Source organism: Pungitius pungitius, unplaced genomic scaffold (assembly GCF_949316345.1).
Source record: "Pungitius pungitius unplaced genomic scaffold, fPunPun2.1 scaffold_25, whole genome shotgun sequence".
NCBI lineage: Eukaryota > Metazoa > Chordata > Actinopteri > Perciformes > Gasterosteidae > Pungitius > Pungitius pungitius.
The window spans coordinates 348,498-363,760 of record NW_026909837.1 but is presented as its reverse complement, the minus strand read 5'-3'; the positions used below and the strand labels follow the sequence as shown (position 1 = coordinate 363,760).

The 15,263-nt window shown below is 46.5% G+C and overlaps 4 non-coding genes across 4 annotated transcripts; all 4 read left to right on the top strand.

Annotated features, from left to right (window-relative positions):
• The first annotated feature begins 9,171 nt into the window (after positions 1-9,171).
• Positions 9,172-9,288, top strand: LOC119206189 (U5 spliceosomal RNA). Its single transcript, XR_005117931.1, has one exon. It is a non-coding gene; the product is annotated as a U5 spliceosomal RNA (small nuclear RNA).
• A 578-nt stretch (positions 9,289-9,866) lies between these two features.
• LOC119206940 (U2 spliceosomal RNA) lies at positions 9,867-10,057 on the top strand. The gene has a single exon (XR_005118230.2). It is a non-coding gene; the product is annotated as a U2 spliceosomal RNA (small nuclear RNA).
• Positions 10,058-10,316: 259 nt separating this feature from the next.
• LOC119206937 (U1 spliceosomal RNA) lies at positions 10,317-10,480 on the top strand. The gene has a single exon (XR_005118227.2). It is a non-coding gene; the product is annotated as a U1 spliceosomal RNA (small nuclear RNA).
• A 1,073-nt stretch (positions 10,481-11,553) lies between these two features.
• Positions 11,554-11,669, top strand: LOC119206944 (U5 spliceosomal RNA). Its single transcript, XR_005118233.1, has one exon. It is a non-coding gene; the product is annotated as a U5 spliceosomal RNA (small nuclear RNA).
• The last annotated feature ends 3,594 nt before the right edge of the window (positions 11,670-15,263 follow it).

Below are 15,263 nucleotides of genomic sequence, written 5' to 3'. Positions count from 1 at the left end.
CACACGCGGAAGGCCCCCAGTTCGAAACTGGGCGGAAACAATATCGGGTTTTTTTTGGTTTACTCTGCAGCGGAATATCTTCTCTCGATTGGTCATTAAAGACCACTCGTCTAGTTTCTGCAAGATTCAACTCTCTGATGAAGCCAACAGATTTATTTGTGGCTTATTAACAAGAAACTCCCCGTCAGGGAATCAAACCCTGGTCTTCTGCGTGACAAGCAGAGATACTGTCCACTATACTAACGAGGACTCCTTGAGTATATTTAATTGGCAGGTATCTGGCCGGGGTTAAGAGGAGGTATGCACTATAATTCTGTATTATTGGGGATGAACATCACTCCGGGCCAACGTTGAGAATTTCTCCACTCCTTGGCTGAGAACCACGGTCTCGTACATGTATGTAGGAGCTGACTTCCATCCCAACCTCTTTACAAATGTCTTCAAACTCTTTCATTGTGATCAAAGTCAACTCCTGATGAAGCCGTCAGACCAAGATCATCTGCAAAGAGCAGAGGGCCATATGCCCAATGCCAAACAAGCCGCCGTTTCCGTGGTGTAGTGGTCATCACGTTCGCCTCACACGCGAAAGGTCCCCAGTTCGAAACTGGGCGGAAATAATATCGTTTTTTTTTGGTTTACTCTGCAGCGGAATATCTTCTCTCGATTGGTCATTAAAGACCACTCGTCTAGTTTCTGCAAAATTCAACTCTCTGATGAAGCCAACAGATTTATTCGTGGCTTATTAACAAGAAACTCCCCGTCAGGGAATCGAACCCTGGTCTTCTGCGTGACAAGCAGAGATACTGTCCACTATACTAACGAGGACTCCTTCAGTATATTTAATTGGCAGGTATCTGGCCGGGGTTAAGAGGAGGTATGCACTATAATTCTGTATTATTGGGGATGAACATCACTCCGGGCCAACGTTGAGAATTTCTCCACTACTTGGCTGAGAACCACGGTCTCGTACATGTAGGAGCTGACTTCCATCCCAACCTCTTTACAAATGTCTTCAAACTCTTTCATTGTGATCAAAGTCAACTCCTGATGAAGCCGTCAGACCAAGATCATCTGCAAAGAGCAGAGGGCCATATGCCCAATGCCAAACAAGCCGCCGTTTCCGTGGTGTAGTGGTCATCACGTTCGCCTCACACGCGAAAGGTCCCCAGTTCGAAACTGGGTGGAAATAATATCGTTTTTTTTTTGGTTTACTCTGCAGCGGAATATCTTCTCTCGATTGGTCATTAAAGACCACTCGTCTAGTTTCTGCAAAATTCAACTCTCTGATGAAGCCAACAGATTTATTCGTGGCTTATTAACAAGAAACTCCCCGTCAGGGAATCGAACCCTGGTCTTCTGCGTGACAAGCAGAGATACTGTCCACTATACTAACGAGGACTCCTTCAGTATATTTAATTGGCAGGTATCTGGCCGGGGTTAAGAGGAGGTATGCACTATAATTCTGTATTATTGGGGATGAACATCACTCCGGGCCAACGTTGAGAATTTCTCCACTACTTGGCTGAGAACCACGGTCTCGTACATGTAGGAGCTGACTTCCATCCCAACCTCTTTACAAATGTCTTCAAACTCTTTCATTGTGATCAAAGTCAACTCCTGATGAAGCCGTCAGACCAAGATCATCTGCAAAGAGCAGAGGGCCATATGCCCAATGCAAAGCAAGCCGCCGTTTCCGTGGTGTAGTGGTCATCACGTTCGCCTCACACGCGGAAGGCCCCCAGTTCGAAACTGGGCGGAAACAATATCGGTTTTTTTTTGGTTTACTCTGCAGCGGAATATCTTCTCTCGATTGGTCATTAAAGACCACTCGTCTAGTTTCTGCAAAATTCAACTCTCTGATGAAGCCAACAGATTTATTCGTGGCTTATTAACAAGAAACTCCCCGTCAGGGAATCGAACCCTGGTCTTCTGCGTGACAAGCAGAGATACTGTCCACTATACTAACGAGGACTCCTTCAGTATATTTAATTGGCAGGTATCTGGCCGGGGTTAAGAGGAGGTATGCACTATAATTCTGTATTATTGGGGATGAACATCACTCCGGGCCAACGTTGAGAATTTCTCCACTACTTGGCTGAGAACCACGGTCTCGTACATGTAGGAGCTGACTTCCATCCCAACCTCTTTACAAATGTCTTCAAACTCTTTCATTGTGATCAAAGTCAACTCCTGATGAAGCCGTCAGACCAAGATCATCTGCAAAGAGCAGAGGGCCATATGCCCAATGCCAAACAAGCAGCCGTTTCCGTGGTGTAGTGGTCATCACGTTCGCCTCACACGCGAAAGGTCCCCAGTTCGAAACTGGGTGGAAATAATATCGTTTTTTTTTTGGTTTACTCTGCAGCGGAATATCTTCTCTCGATTGGTCATTAAAGACCACTCGTCTAGTTTCTGCAAAATTCAACTCTCTGATGAAGCCAACAGATTTATTCGTGGCTTATTAACAAGAAACTCCCCGTCAGGGAATCGAACCCTGGTCTTCTGCGTGACAAGCAGAGATACTGTCCACTATACTAACGAGGACTCCTTCAGTATATTTAATTGGCAGGTATCTGGCCGGGGTTAAGAGGAGGTATGCACTATAATTCTGTATTATTGGGGATGAACATCACTCCGGGCCAACGTTGAGAATTTCTCCACTACTTGGCTGAGAACCACGGTCTCGTACATGTAGGAGCTGACTTCCATCCCAACCTCTTTACAAATGTCTTCAAACTCTTTCATTGTGATCAAAGTCAACTCCTGATGAAGCCGTCAGACCAAGATCATCTGCAAAGAGCAGAGGGCCATATGCCCAATGCAAAGCAAGCCGCCGTTTCCGTGGTGTAGTGGTCATCACGTTCGCCTCACACGCGGAAGGCCCCCAGTTCGAAACTGGGCGGAAACAATATCGGTTTTTTTTTGGTTTACTCTGCAGCGGAATATCTTCTCTCGATTGGTCATTAAAGACCACTCGTCTAGTTTCTGCAAAATTCAACTCTCTGATGAAGCCAACAGATTTATTCGTGGCTTATTAACAAGAAACTCCCCGTCAGGGAATCGAACCCTGGTCTTCTGCGTGACAAGCAGAGATACTGTCCACTATACTAACGAGGACTCCTTCAGTATATTTAATTGGCAGGTATCTGGCCGGGGTTAAGAGGAGGTATGCACTATAATTCTGTATTATTGGGGATGAACATCACTCCGGGCCAACGTTGAGAATTTCTCCACTACTTGGCTGAGAACCACGGTCTCGTACATGTAGGAGCTGACTTCCATCCCAACCTCTTTACAAATGTCTTCAAACTCTTTCATTGTGATCAAAGTCAACTCCTGATGAAGCCGTCAGACCAAGATCATCTGCAAAGAGCAGAGGGCCATATGCCCAATGCCAAACAAGCAGCCGTTTCCGTGGTGTAGTGGTCATCACGTTCGCCTCACACGCGAAAGGTCCCCAGTTCGAAACTGGGTGGAAATAATATCGTTTTTTTTTTGGTTTACTCTGCAGCGGAATATCTTCTCTCGATTGGTCATTAAAGACCACTCGTCTAGTTTCTGCAAAATTCAACTCTCTGATGAAGCCAACAGATTTATTCGTGGCTTATTAACAAGAAACTCCCCGTCAGGGAATCGAACCCTGGTCTTCTGCGTGACAAGCAGAGATACTGTCCACTATACTAACGAGGACTCCTTCAGTATATTTAATTGGCAGGTATCTGGCCGGGGTTAAGAGGAGGTATGCACTATAATTCTGTATTATTGGGGATGAACATCACTCCGGGCCAACGTTGAGAATTTCTCCACTACTTGGCTGAGAACCACGGTCTCGTACATGTAGGAGCTGACTTCCATCCCAACCTCTTTACAAATGTCTTCAAACTCTTTCATTGTGATCAAAGTCAACTCCTGATGAAGCCGTCAGACCAAGATCATCTGCAAAGAGCAGAGGGCCATATGCCCAATGCAAAGCAAGCCGCCGTTTCCGTGGTGTAGTGGTCATCACGTTCGCCTCACACGCGGAAGGCCCCCAGTTCGAAACTGGGCGGAAACAATATCGGTTTTTTTTTGGTTTACTCTGCAGCGGAATATCTTCTCTCGATTGGTCATTAAAGACCACTCGTCTAGTTTCTGCAAAATTCAACTCTCTGATGAAGCCAACAGATTTATTCGTGGCTTATTAACAAGAAACTCCCCGTCAGGGAATCGAACCCTGGTCTTCTGCGTGACAAGCAGAGATACTGTCCACTATACTAACGAGGACTCCTTCAGTATATTTAATTGGCAGGTATCTGGCCGGGGTTAAGAGGAGGTATGCACTATAATTCTGTATTATTGGGGATGAACATCACTCCGGGCCAACGTTGAGAATTTCTCCACTCCTTGGCTGAGAACCACGGTCTCGTACATGTATGTAGGAGCTGACTTCCATCCCAACCTCTTTACAAATGTCTTCAAACTCTTTCATTGTGATCAAAGTCAACTCCTGATGAAGCCGTCAGACCAAGATCATCTGCAAAGAGCAGAGGGCCATATGCCCAATGCCAAACAAGCCGCCGTTTCCGTGGTGTAGTGGTCATCACGTTCGCCTCACACGCGAAAGGTCCCCAGTTCGAAACTGGGTGGAAATAATATCGTTTTTTTTTTGGTTTACTCTGCAGCGGAATATCTTCTCTCGATTGGTCATTAAAGACCACTCGTCTAGTTTCTGCAAAATTCAACTCTCTGATGAAGCCAACAGATTTATTCGTGGCTTATTAACAAGAAACTCCCCGTCAGGGAATCGAACCCTGGTCTTCTGCGTGACAAGCAGAGATACTGTCCACTATACTAACGAGGACTCCTTCAGTATATTTAATTGGCAGGTATCTGGCCGGGGTTAAGAGGAGGTATGCACTATAATTCTGTATTATTGGGGATGAACATCACTCCGGGCCAACGTTGAGAATTTCTCCACTACTTGGCTGAGAACCACGGTCTCGTACATGTAGGAGCTGACTTCCATCCCAACCTCTTTACAAATGTCTTCAAACTCTTTCATTGTGATCAAAGTCAACTCCTGATGAAGCCGTCAGACCAAGATCATCTGCAAAGAGCAGAGGGCCATATGCCCAATGCAAAGCAAGCCGCCGTTTCCGTGGTGTAGTGGTCATCACGTTCGCCTCACACGCGGAAGGCCCCCAGTTCGAAACTGGGCGGAAACAATATCGGTTTTTTTTTGGTTTACTCTGCAGCGGAATATCTTCTCTCGATTGGTCATTAAAGACCACTCGTCTAGTTTCTGCAAAATTCAACTCTCTGATGAAGCCAACAGATTTATTCGTGGCTTATTAACAAGAAACTCCCCGTCAGGGAATCGAACCCTGGTCTTCTGCGTGACAAGCAGAGATACTGTCCACTATACTAACGAGGACTCCTTCAGTATATTTAATTGGCAGGTATCTGGCCGGGGTTAAGAGGAGGTATGCACTATAATTCTGTATTATTGGGGATGAACATCACTCCGGGCCAACGTTGAGAATTTCTCCACTACTTGGCTGAGAACCACGGTCTCGTACATGTAGGAGCTGACTTCCATCCCAACCTCTTTACAAATGTCTTCAAACTCTTTCATTGTGATCAAAGTCAACTCCTGATGAAGCCGTCAGACCAAGATCATCTGCAAAGAGCAGAGGGCCATATGCCCAATGCCAAACAAGCAGCCGTTTCCGTGGTGTAGTGGTCATCACGTTCGCCTCACACGCGAAAGGTCCCCAGTTCGAAACTGGGTGGAAATAATATCGTTTTTTTTTTGGTTTACTCTGCAGCGGAATATCTTCTCTCGATTGGTCATTAAAGACCACTCGTCTAGTTTCTGCAAAATTCAACTCTCTGATGAAGCCAACAGATTTATTCGTGGCTTATTAACAAGAAACTCCCCGTCAGGGAATCGAACCCTGGTCTTCTGCGTGACAAGCAGAGATACTGTCCACTATACTAACGAGGACTCCTTCAGTATATTTAATTGGCAGGTATCTGGCCGGGGTTAAGAGGAGGTATGCACTATAATTCTGTATTATTGGGGATGAACATCACTCCGGGCCAACGTTGAGAATTTCTCCACTACTTGGCTGAGAACCACGGTCTCGTACATGTAGGAGCTGACTTCCATCCCAACCTCTTTACAAATGTCTTCAAACTCTTTCATTGTGATCAAAGTCAACTCCTGATGAAGCCGTCAGACCAAGATCATCTGCAAAGAGCAGAGGGCCATATGCCCAATGCAAAGCAAGCCGCCGTTTCCGTGGTGTAGTGGTCATCACGTTCGCCTCACACGCGGAAGGCCCCCAGTTCGAAACTGGGCGGAAACAATATCGGTTTTTTTTTGGTTTACTCTGCAGCGGAATATCTTCTCTCGATTGGTCATTAAAGACCACTCGTCTAGTTTCTGCAAAATTCAACTCTCTGATGAAGCCAACAGATTTATTCGTGGCTTATTAACAAGAAACTCCCCGTCAGGGAATCGAACCCTGGTCTTCTGCGTGACAAGCAGAGATACTGTCCACTATACTAACGAGGACTCCTTCAGTATATTTAATTGGCAGGTATCTGGCCGGGGTTAAGAGGAGGTATGCACTATAATTCTGTATTATTGGGGATGAACATCACTCCGGGCCAACGTTGAGAATTTCTCCACTACTTGGCTGAGAACCACGGTCTCGTACATGTAGGAGCTGACTTCCATCCCAACCTCTTTACAAATGTCTTCAAACTCTTTCATTGTGATCAAAGTCAACTCCTGATGAAGCCGTCAGACCAAGATCATCTGCAAAGAGCAGAGGGCCATATGCCCAATGCCAAACAAGCAGCCGTTTCCGTGGTGTAGTGGTCATCACGTTCGCCTCACACGCGAAAGGTCCCCAGTTCGAAACTGGGTGGAAATAATATCGTTTTTTTTTTGGTTTACTCTGCAGCGGAATATCTTCTCTCGATTGGTCATTAAAGACCACTCGTCTAGTTTCTGCAAAATTCAACTCTCTGATGAAGCCAACAGATTTATTCGTGGCTTATTAACAAGAAACTCCCCGTCAGGGAATCGAACCCTGGTCTTCTGCGTGACAAGCAGAGATACTGTCCACTATACTAACGAGGACTCCTTCAGTATATTTAATTGGCAGGTATCTGGCCGGGGTTAAGAGGAGGTATGCACTATAATTCTGTATTATTGGGGATGAACATCACTCCGGGCCAACGTTGAGAATTTCTCCACTACTTGGCTGAGAACCACGGTCTCGTACATGTAGGAGCTGACTTCCATCCCAACCTCTTTACAAATGTCTTCAAACTCTTTCATTGTGATCAAAGTCAACTCCTGATGAAGCCGTCAGACCAAGATCATCTGCAAAGAGCAGAGGGCCATATGCCCAATGCAAAGCAAGCCGCCGTTTCCGTGGTGTAGTGGTCATCACGTTCGCCTCACACGCGGAAGGCCCCCAGTTCGAAACTGGGCGGAAACAATATCGGTTTTTTTTTGGTTTACTCTGCAGCGGAATATCTTCTCTCGATTGGTCATTAAAGACCACTCGTCTAGTTTCTGCAAAATTCAACTCTCTGATGAAGCCAACAGATTTATTCGTGGCTTATTAACAAGAAACTCCCCGTCAGGGAATCGAACCCTGGTCTTCTGCGTGACAAGCAGAGATACTGTCCACTATACTAACGAGGACTCCTTCAGTATATTTAATTGGCAGGTATCTGGCCGGGGTTAAGAGGAGGTATGCACTATAATTCTGTATTATTGGGGATGAACATCACTCCGGGCCAACGTTGAGAATTTCTCCACTCCTTGGCTGAGAACCACGGTCTCGTACATGTATGTAGGAGCTGACTTCCATCCCAACCTCTTTACAAATGTCTTCAAACTCTTTCATTGTGATCAAAGTCAACTCCTGATGAAGCCGTCAGACCAAGATCATCTGCAAAGAGCAGAGGGCCATATGCCCAATGCCAAACAAGCCGCCGTTTCCGTGGTGTAGTGGTCATCACGTTCGCTTCATCACTGAGTGATTGTCTGAATTAACAGTAAACCAACAACATTTCAGGAGGACCTTACAATTTTGATTGAAAAAAATCAATAACTTTTAAGGTTTGTTTTTGGGTGATTCCATTTTCGGACAGAGGTGCCTGAAAGTGAAATCACTGTCTGAATTCAAAGTGAATTCAACAAGAGTTCATCAGGAGCTTCCATGTGTGTGCTCGTGTGCATGCTCTACCCATGGTGGCCCTGAGCTTGTGTGTGAAGTTTGCGGCTGTCAGTCCGAGACAGATCTCCAAGAATTTGTGAAACCGGGAAATGAGTTTGGATTGTGCCTACAACTCTGTCTTGGCTGGTGCAGGGCTGCTGAAATTTGGACCAGCTCCTCCCGGGGCACTCAGGGGGGCCACTGTAGATTTTGGGCCCAATCGGAGGTTCCCCTGGGGAAGCTCCCATTGACTCCCATTCAGTCCGAGTGTGTGTGTGTGTGTGTGCGTGCACGTGTGTGCTTGCGTGCATGCTCTTCCCGTGTTGGCCCTGAGCCTGTGTGTGAAGTTTTCAGAGTGAAGGGCAGTGTTTTTGTGGTAGTGGGGAACTGCGTCCACACTCTGATATTAGTGTGTATTAGATATTAGTGTCAAAGAAAAACCAGTGCTTTCCACTTGCACACATCTCTTTGAACTACTGTTGGTCCCCAAGATTGAGCCTCTTTGCCAACAATGGACCTGTTTACTCACCACTGGAGTGTTAAATCACTGAGTGGTTGTCTGAATTAACAGTAAACCAACAACATTTCAGGAGGGCCTTTCAATTTTTGATTGAAAAAAAATCAATGACTTTTTAGGTTTGTTTTGGGGTGGTTCCATTTTCGGATAGAGGTGCCTAAAAGTGAAAAACAAACCAAGGTTCTGTTTTTCACTCAAAGTGATTTGAGACTTTGGAACAAGTCTCAAATCACTGTCTGAATTTAAAGGAAAATCAACAAGATTTCAGCAGGAGCTTACCTTTTTGATTGGAAAGAAATCATCGATTTTTTGAGGAAAGGGGGCTGGGAAATGGGTAAGGCATTGGACACCCGCAGCTCAACCACTCCCTACCGCAAGAGGGATTACTTGTTGGACAGGGATATAGGGCTGCCTTCCACCTGATTGTGCTACTGACTTTGGTTTCTCTTCAACACGCATAAGTCTTTCGCCTTTTACTAAAGACTTCCGTGGAGAGGAACAACAATGAGTTGACCTTATTTTTTGCCAGGCTCTGCTATTTGGCTGAGCCTCATGTACTTGTAAGAAAAATAAATTAGTAGGATGGAAGAGCCTGTCATTTGAGTAAACTTATTCCTGGAGTCTCTGGTTGAGCTTTGGATCAAGTCTCAAATTACTGTCTGAATTTAGAGTGAAATTAAGATTTAGGCAGGAGCTTACACTTTTGATTGCAAAAAAAACGAATGATTTTTGAGGGCTGTTTGGGGTTGGTTCCATTTTTAGACAGAGGTGCTTAAAAGTGAAATCACTCTCTTAATTATAAGTGAATTCAACAAGAGTTCATCAAGAGCTTACACTTTTGATTGGAAGGAATCAACAAGAGTTCATCAAGAGCTTACACTTTTGATTGGAAGGAATCAACAAGAGTTCATCAAGAGCTTACACTTTTGATTGGAAGGAATCAACAAGAGTTCATCAAGAGCTTACACTTTTGATTGGAAGGAAATCAAAGATTTTTAAGAATACAGGCTGCGTGGGGAGTGGGATGTTAAGTAACAGGCGACTGCCACGCCCATTTGTATGAGCCGCACCCCGACATTTGAGAGATGAGCTAGTCCGTTGGGTCTGGAGGCAAACATTCATGTGTCATCGCTTCTCGGCCTTTTGGCTAAGATCAAGTGTAGTATCTGTTCTTATCAGTTTAATATCTGATATGTCCTCTATATGAGGACTACATATTAAGCCGATTTTTAGCTCTGGGAGATGAAAAAGGGGCTTGCTCTGCTCACTCCAAGCATTGACCCGGTATTGCAGCACTTCCGGGAACGGTGCAACCTTTATCTTGTGAAAAAAATAACTGGTGACCCAATTCATTGGTGTAGTCTAGGTAGTTGCTTTGCCTCTGTGTACAAGTCTCGACTGGCTGAGACTTTTGGCAAGCAACTGATATGTTTACTCATCAATTGTGCCTTTATTTTGCATTTCACACTGATCACTGATTTTAAATTCACTGATCTGTGAGGACGGTGCCATCTGGGAACCGTCACCCCAAGTGCTCTGTTTGGGAATACCACTCCTGTCTCTGTCACTACCAACTTATACTTACCTGGCAGGGGAGATACCATGATCACAAAGGTGGTTCACCCAGGGCGAGGCTCAACCATTGCACTCCGGCTGTGTTGACCACTGCGAATTCCTCAAATGTGGGAATCTCGACTGCATAATTTGTGGTAGTGGGGGACTGCGTCCGCGCTCTCCCCTGATATTAGTGTCAAAGAAAAACCAGTGCTTTCCACTTGGACACATCTCTTTCAACTGCTGTTGGTCCCCAAGATTGAGCCTCTCTGCCAACAATGGACCAGTATACTCACCACTGGAGTTTTAAACCACTGAGTGATTGTCTGAATTAACAGTAAACCAACAACATTTCAGGAGGGCCTTACAATTTTTGATTGAAAAAAAATCAATGACTTTTGAGGTTTGTTTTTGGGTGATTCCATTTTCGGACAGAGGTCCCTGAAAGTGAAATCACTGTCTGAATTCAAAGTGAATTCAACAAGAGTTCATCAGGAGCTTGCACGTGTGTGCTCGTGTGCATGCTCTACCCATGGTGGCCCTGAGCTTGTGTGTGAAGTTTGCAGAGTGCGGCTGTCAGTCCAAGACAGGTCTCCAAGAATTTGTGAAACCGACCACTACAAACCGGGAAATGAGTTTGGATTTTGCCTGCAACTCTGTCTTGGTTGGTGCTGGGCTGCTGAAATTTGGACCAGCTCCCCCCGGGGCCCTCAGGGGGGCCACTGTAGATTTTGGGCCCAATAGGAGGTTCCCCTGGGGAAGCTCCCATTGACTCCCATTCAGTCCGAGTGTGTGTGTGTGTGCGTGCACGTGTGTACTTGCGTGCATGCTCTTCCCGTGGTGGCCCTGAGCCTGTGTGTGAAGTTTTCAGAGTGCAGGGCAGTGTTTTTGTGGTAGTTGGGGACTGCGTCCGCACTCTCCACTGATATTAGTGTCAAAGAAAAACCAGTGCTTTTCACTTGCACACATCTCTTTGAACTACTGTTGGTCCCCAAGATTGAGCTTCTTTGCCAACAATGGACCTGTTTACTCACCACTGGAGTGTTAAATCACTGAATGATTGTCTGAATTCACAGTAAACCAACAACATTTCAGGAGGGCCTTACAATTTTTGATTGAAAAGAAATCATAGATTTTTTGAGGAAAGGGGGCTGGGAAATGGGTTAGGCTTTGGACACACGCAGCTCAACCTCTCCCTTCCGCAAGAGGGATTACTTGTTCCACAGGGATATAGGGCTGCCTTTCACCTGATTGTGCTACTGACTTTGGTTTCTCTTCAATACGCATAAGTCTTTCGCCTTTTACTAAAGACTTCCGTGGAGAGGAACAACAATGAGTTGACCTTATTTTTTGCCAGGCTCTGCTATTTGGCTAAGCCTCATGTACTTGTAAGAAAAATAAATTAGTAGGATGGAAGAGCCTGTCATTTGAGTAAACTTATTCCTGGAGTCTCTGGTTGAGCTTTGGATCAAGTCTCAAATTACTGTCTGAATTTAGAGTGAAATTAAGATTTAGGCAGGAGCTTACACTTTTGATTGCAAAAAAAACGAATGATTTTTGAGGGCTGTTTGGGGTTGGTTCCATTTTTAGACAGAGGTGCCTAAAAGTGAAATCACTCTCTTAATTATAAGTGAATTCAACAAGAGTTCATCAAGAGCTTACACTTTTGATTGGAAGGAATCAACAAGAGTTCATCAAGAGCTTACACTTTTGATTGGAAGGAATCAACAAGAGTTCATCAAGAGCTTACACTTTTGATTGGAAGGAATCAACAAGAGTTCATCAAGAGCTTACACTTTTGATTGGAAGGAAATCAAAGATTTTTAAGAATACAGGCTGCGTGGGGAGTGGGATGTTAAGTAACAGGCGACTGCCACGCCCATTTGTATGAGCCGCACCCCGACATTTGAGAGATGAGCTAGTCCGTTGGGTCTGGAGGCAAACATTCATGTGTCATCGCTTCTCGGCCTTTTGGCTAAGATCACCATGGTAATCCATTTTTGACAACGCAAGGGAAGCGCGTGACGACGGAGGAATGGCCACATCACCCAACGAGCAGCCGATCCCAAAGGTCGGGCTGAGGTATACTCTGAGATTTCGAGCTACCAAAGAAGAAGATCAGGTCCTGTCGAGAGTTTTTTTTGGAAAACAAGTCATCATGGGCCAGCTCAATCTGGTGATACAGGATGTTCTGTGCATTCAGTGGAACCAGCAGGAAAAAGCTTTTGACGTTACCTTCAGGACCGAGGACCTCTACAGAAGAGTATCGGAAATCTGCAGAAAGGAGGCGAAGGTGAGCCCTCTTGCCTACTACGAAGTCCTGAACCTTGACAGACCGAACTTCAGAACAGTGTCAGTCCATATGTACAACCCCTTTGTCACTGATGAAGCTTTAGTTTCCTTTCTGTGCCAGTATGGGGACGTGGCAACATCAGCCCGCCATATAAAAGACCCACTTGGTTTTTGGACCGGACGTCGGCTGTTCCAGGTTCTGCTGAATCCAGATCCGACAGGGCCGGATGGCCTCCAACACCCCCCTGCCTTTTTTAGTCTTGGGGGCGACCGCGGGTATTTGTTCTATAACCGCCAGCCAGCCTTCTGTCGTAAATGCAGACGGTCTGGCCACTCAGAAGCAGGCTGCACGGGGGAAAGCTGCCGCTTTTGTGGGCAAACAGGACACGTGGCCAAGGAATGTGTGGCACCGAAAACTTGCCACGGATGCGGAGGGGCGGACCACCTCTATAGGAGCTGCCCTAGCCGCAGGAGGACTTTTTCCGAGGTTGCAAAACAAACGGGAGTCCTTAACAGAACCACAGTGCAGGAAACAGAATCCGAGACATCGCGGCCTACCAAGGAGGGGCCAGCACAGATGGGGCCTGGAGCAGATACCTTAGAGGGAGGAGGGGGAGCCGCATTGCAGGAGGAAGGAGCAGCATTAGTGGACGAGGCAGCCCAAGCAGCAGACCATAGCGAGATGGAGGAGTTTCCGGAGCTTACGCTTGGTGCATCCTTCCCCACGATGAAGCCAGGGGCACGAAAGGTCTCACAGGTTTTTGGAACACTGACGTGTGAGTATGAAGAGTGTGCAGAGGAGGCATGCAGTAAAAAAACCAAGAGGGAGAAGACGGATGTCGTGGATGAAAAGGAGGGGATTGACGGCAGTAGGAGAGAGGAAGCCGTGAAGCTGGGGAATGCCACTGACGACAGTGGAGCCAGAGAGGACATACAACAGGACCCAAATGGGAATGCTGCAGAAGAGTTGGAGGGACAGTGCACAGGGGAAGGAGCTGCCTTGATGGCCGAAGGGCTGGGGATGGATTTTGAACTCCCCCAAGGCTTGCTCATGTTGTCATCCCCATATGGGGAGGACGTATATGATGGACCTAGTCGACCGGCAAACTCGGCAAACACGGTTCCTCTTTCCTGGGCTGAACAGATGGACAAAGACACCCCGTACACCCAGTAGGGGGAACAAACTTTGCCTGAAATGGGTTCTCTTAAGGTACTGTCATTAAGTACAAGGGGAATGAGGGACAAAGTGAAAAGGAGGGTCGTTTTCGAATTTGTGGCCACACTCCAAGCTGATTACTGAATGGCCTTATTTTCAGTAATGACCATAAATGTCAGGGGTATGAGGAATGTGGTGAAGAGGGCAAGTATTTACCAATACCTGTTTCAGACGCCCTTACATGTTTGCTTTCTGCAGGAAGTGCATCTGAGGGATGGTGGGGATGTCAGGGCCTTTTCGGAGGCCTGGCTCAAGGGTGAGTCCAGATGGGGAGTCGGGGGGGTACACTCCTCAGGGGTCGGAATCCTCTTTGGGAATAAAGAGTTTCAAGTTCGGGACAGTTTTTCAGTGGTCCAGGGGAGGGTCCTGGTGGTGGATGCATTTTGGAGGGGGGTTTCATTTAGATTTATTAATGTGTATGCACCAGCGGAGCCGAAGGGACGTAAGGCCCTATTTATTGCACTAACAGAGGTGTGTGTCACAAACAAGGTGGTGGTTCTAGGGGGGGATTTCAATGTCTCTTTTGAGGGGTCGGGGGATTTTAGTTTGCCGTATTTGACAGATTTGGTGAAGGGGTTCATGCTGAAAGACGGGTACAGGGCTGTGGAGCCAACAGGCGAGGGTACAACATGGTCAAATTCACGGGGTGCACATAGTAGGATTGATTTTGTTTTTGTGCCAGGTGCTGTTGCTGTACGTAAGGCAGTTGTGAGACCAGTGTGGTTCTCTGACCACAACCAACTGGAGGTGGCCTTTTTAGTGGTGGCCCCACGTTTTGGAAAGGGGTACTGGAAGTTAAATTGCAGGGTGTTGGGGGAGGAGGCTTTCCGTAGAGCCGTCATTTCACACTATGAGGGGTGGGTCTTACTGAAGCCCTTCTTTGGCAATATTGTGGACTGGTGGGAATACATAAAGGTAAACATCAGGAGGGTGACGGTTGAATATTGTTCAGAAAGAGCAAGGGAAAAGAGGGGGGGTTTTAGGAGGCTTCAAAAGGAGTTGCATTCTTTAATGGAGGCAGAGAACAAGGGGGGAATAAGGGATAAGCAGAGGGACAGGGAAGTGAGGGAACAATTGGGCCTGTATTTTAAAGGGAAAGCTGATGACTTCCTGAAAAGATGTAGGATGGAATCATTAAATGTGGCAGAGACCTGTACGCCCATGTTTTTTAAACAGGTGAGGGATGCCCGGTCAAGGGTGTGTATTTCCGGGCTACGGGAGAAAGATGGTAACCTTTGTCTCGGATCCAAGAGGCATGGTTGGGATTGCCTCCAAATTTTTTGGGGACACCATGGGGCCACAAGAGGTGGACGGACCAGAACAAGGAGGTTTTTTAAAGGGCCTTGAGGTTAAGGTGCCAGGGGAAGTGGTGGAGGCCTTAGAACGTCCGGTGGGTCTTGCGGAATTGGAGGAAGCTATGAGAGGGTTGGGAGCGGGAAAGGTGCCAGGGATTGATGGGTTA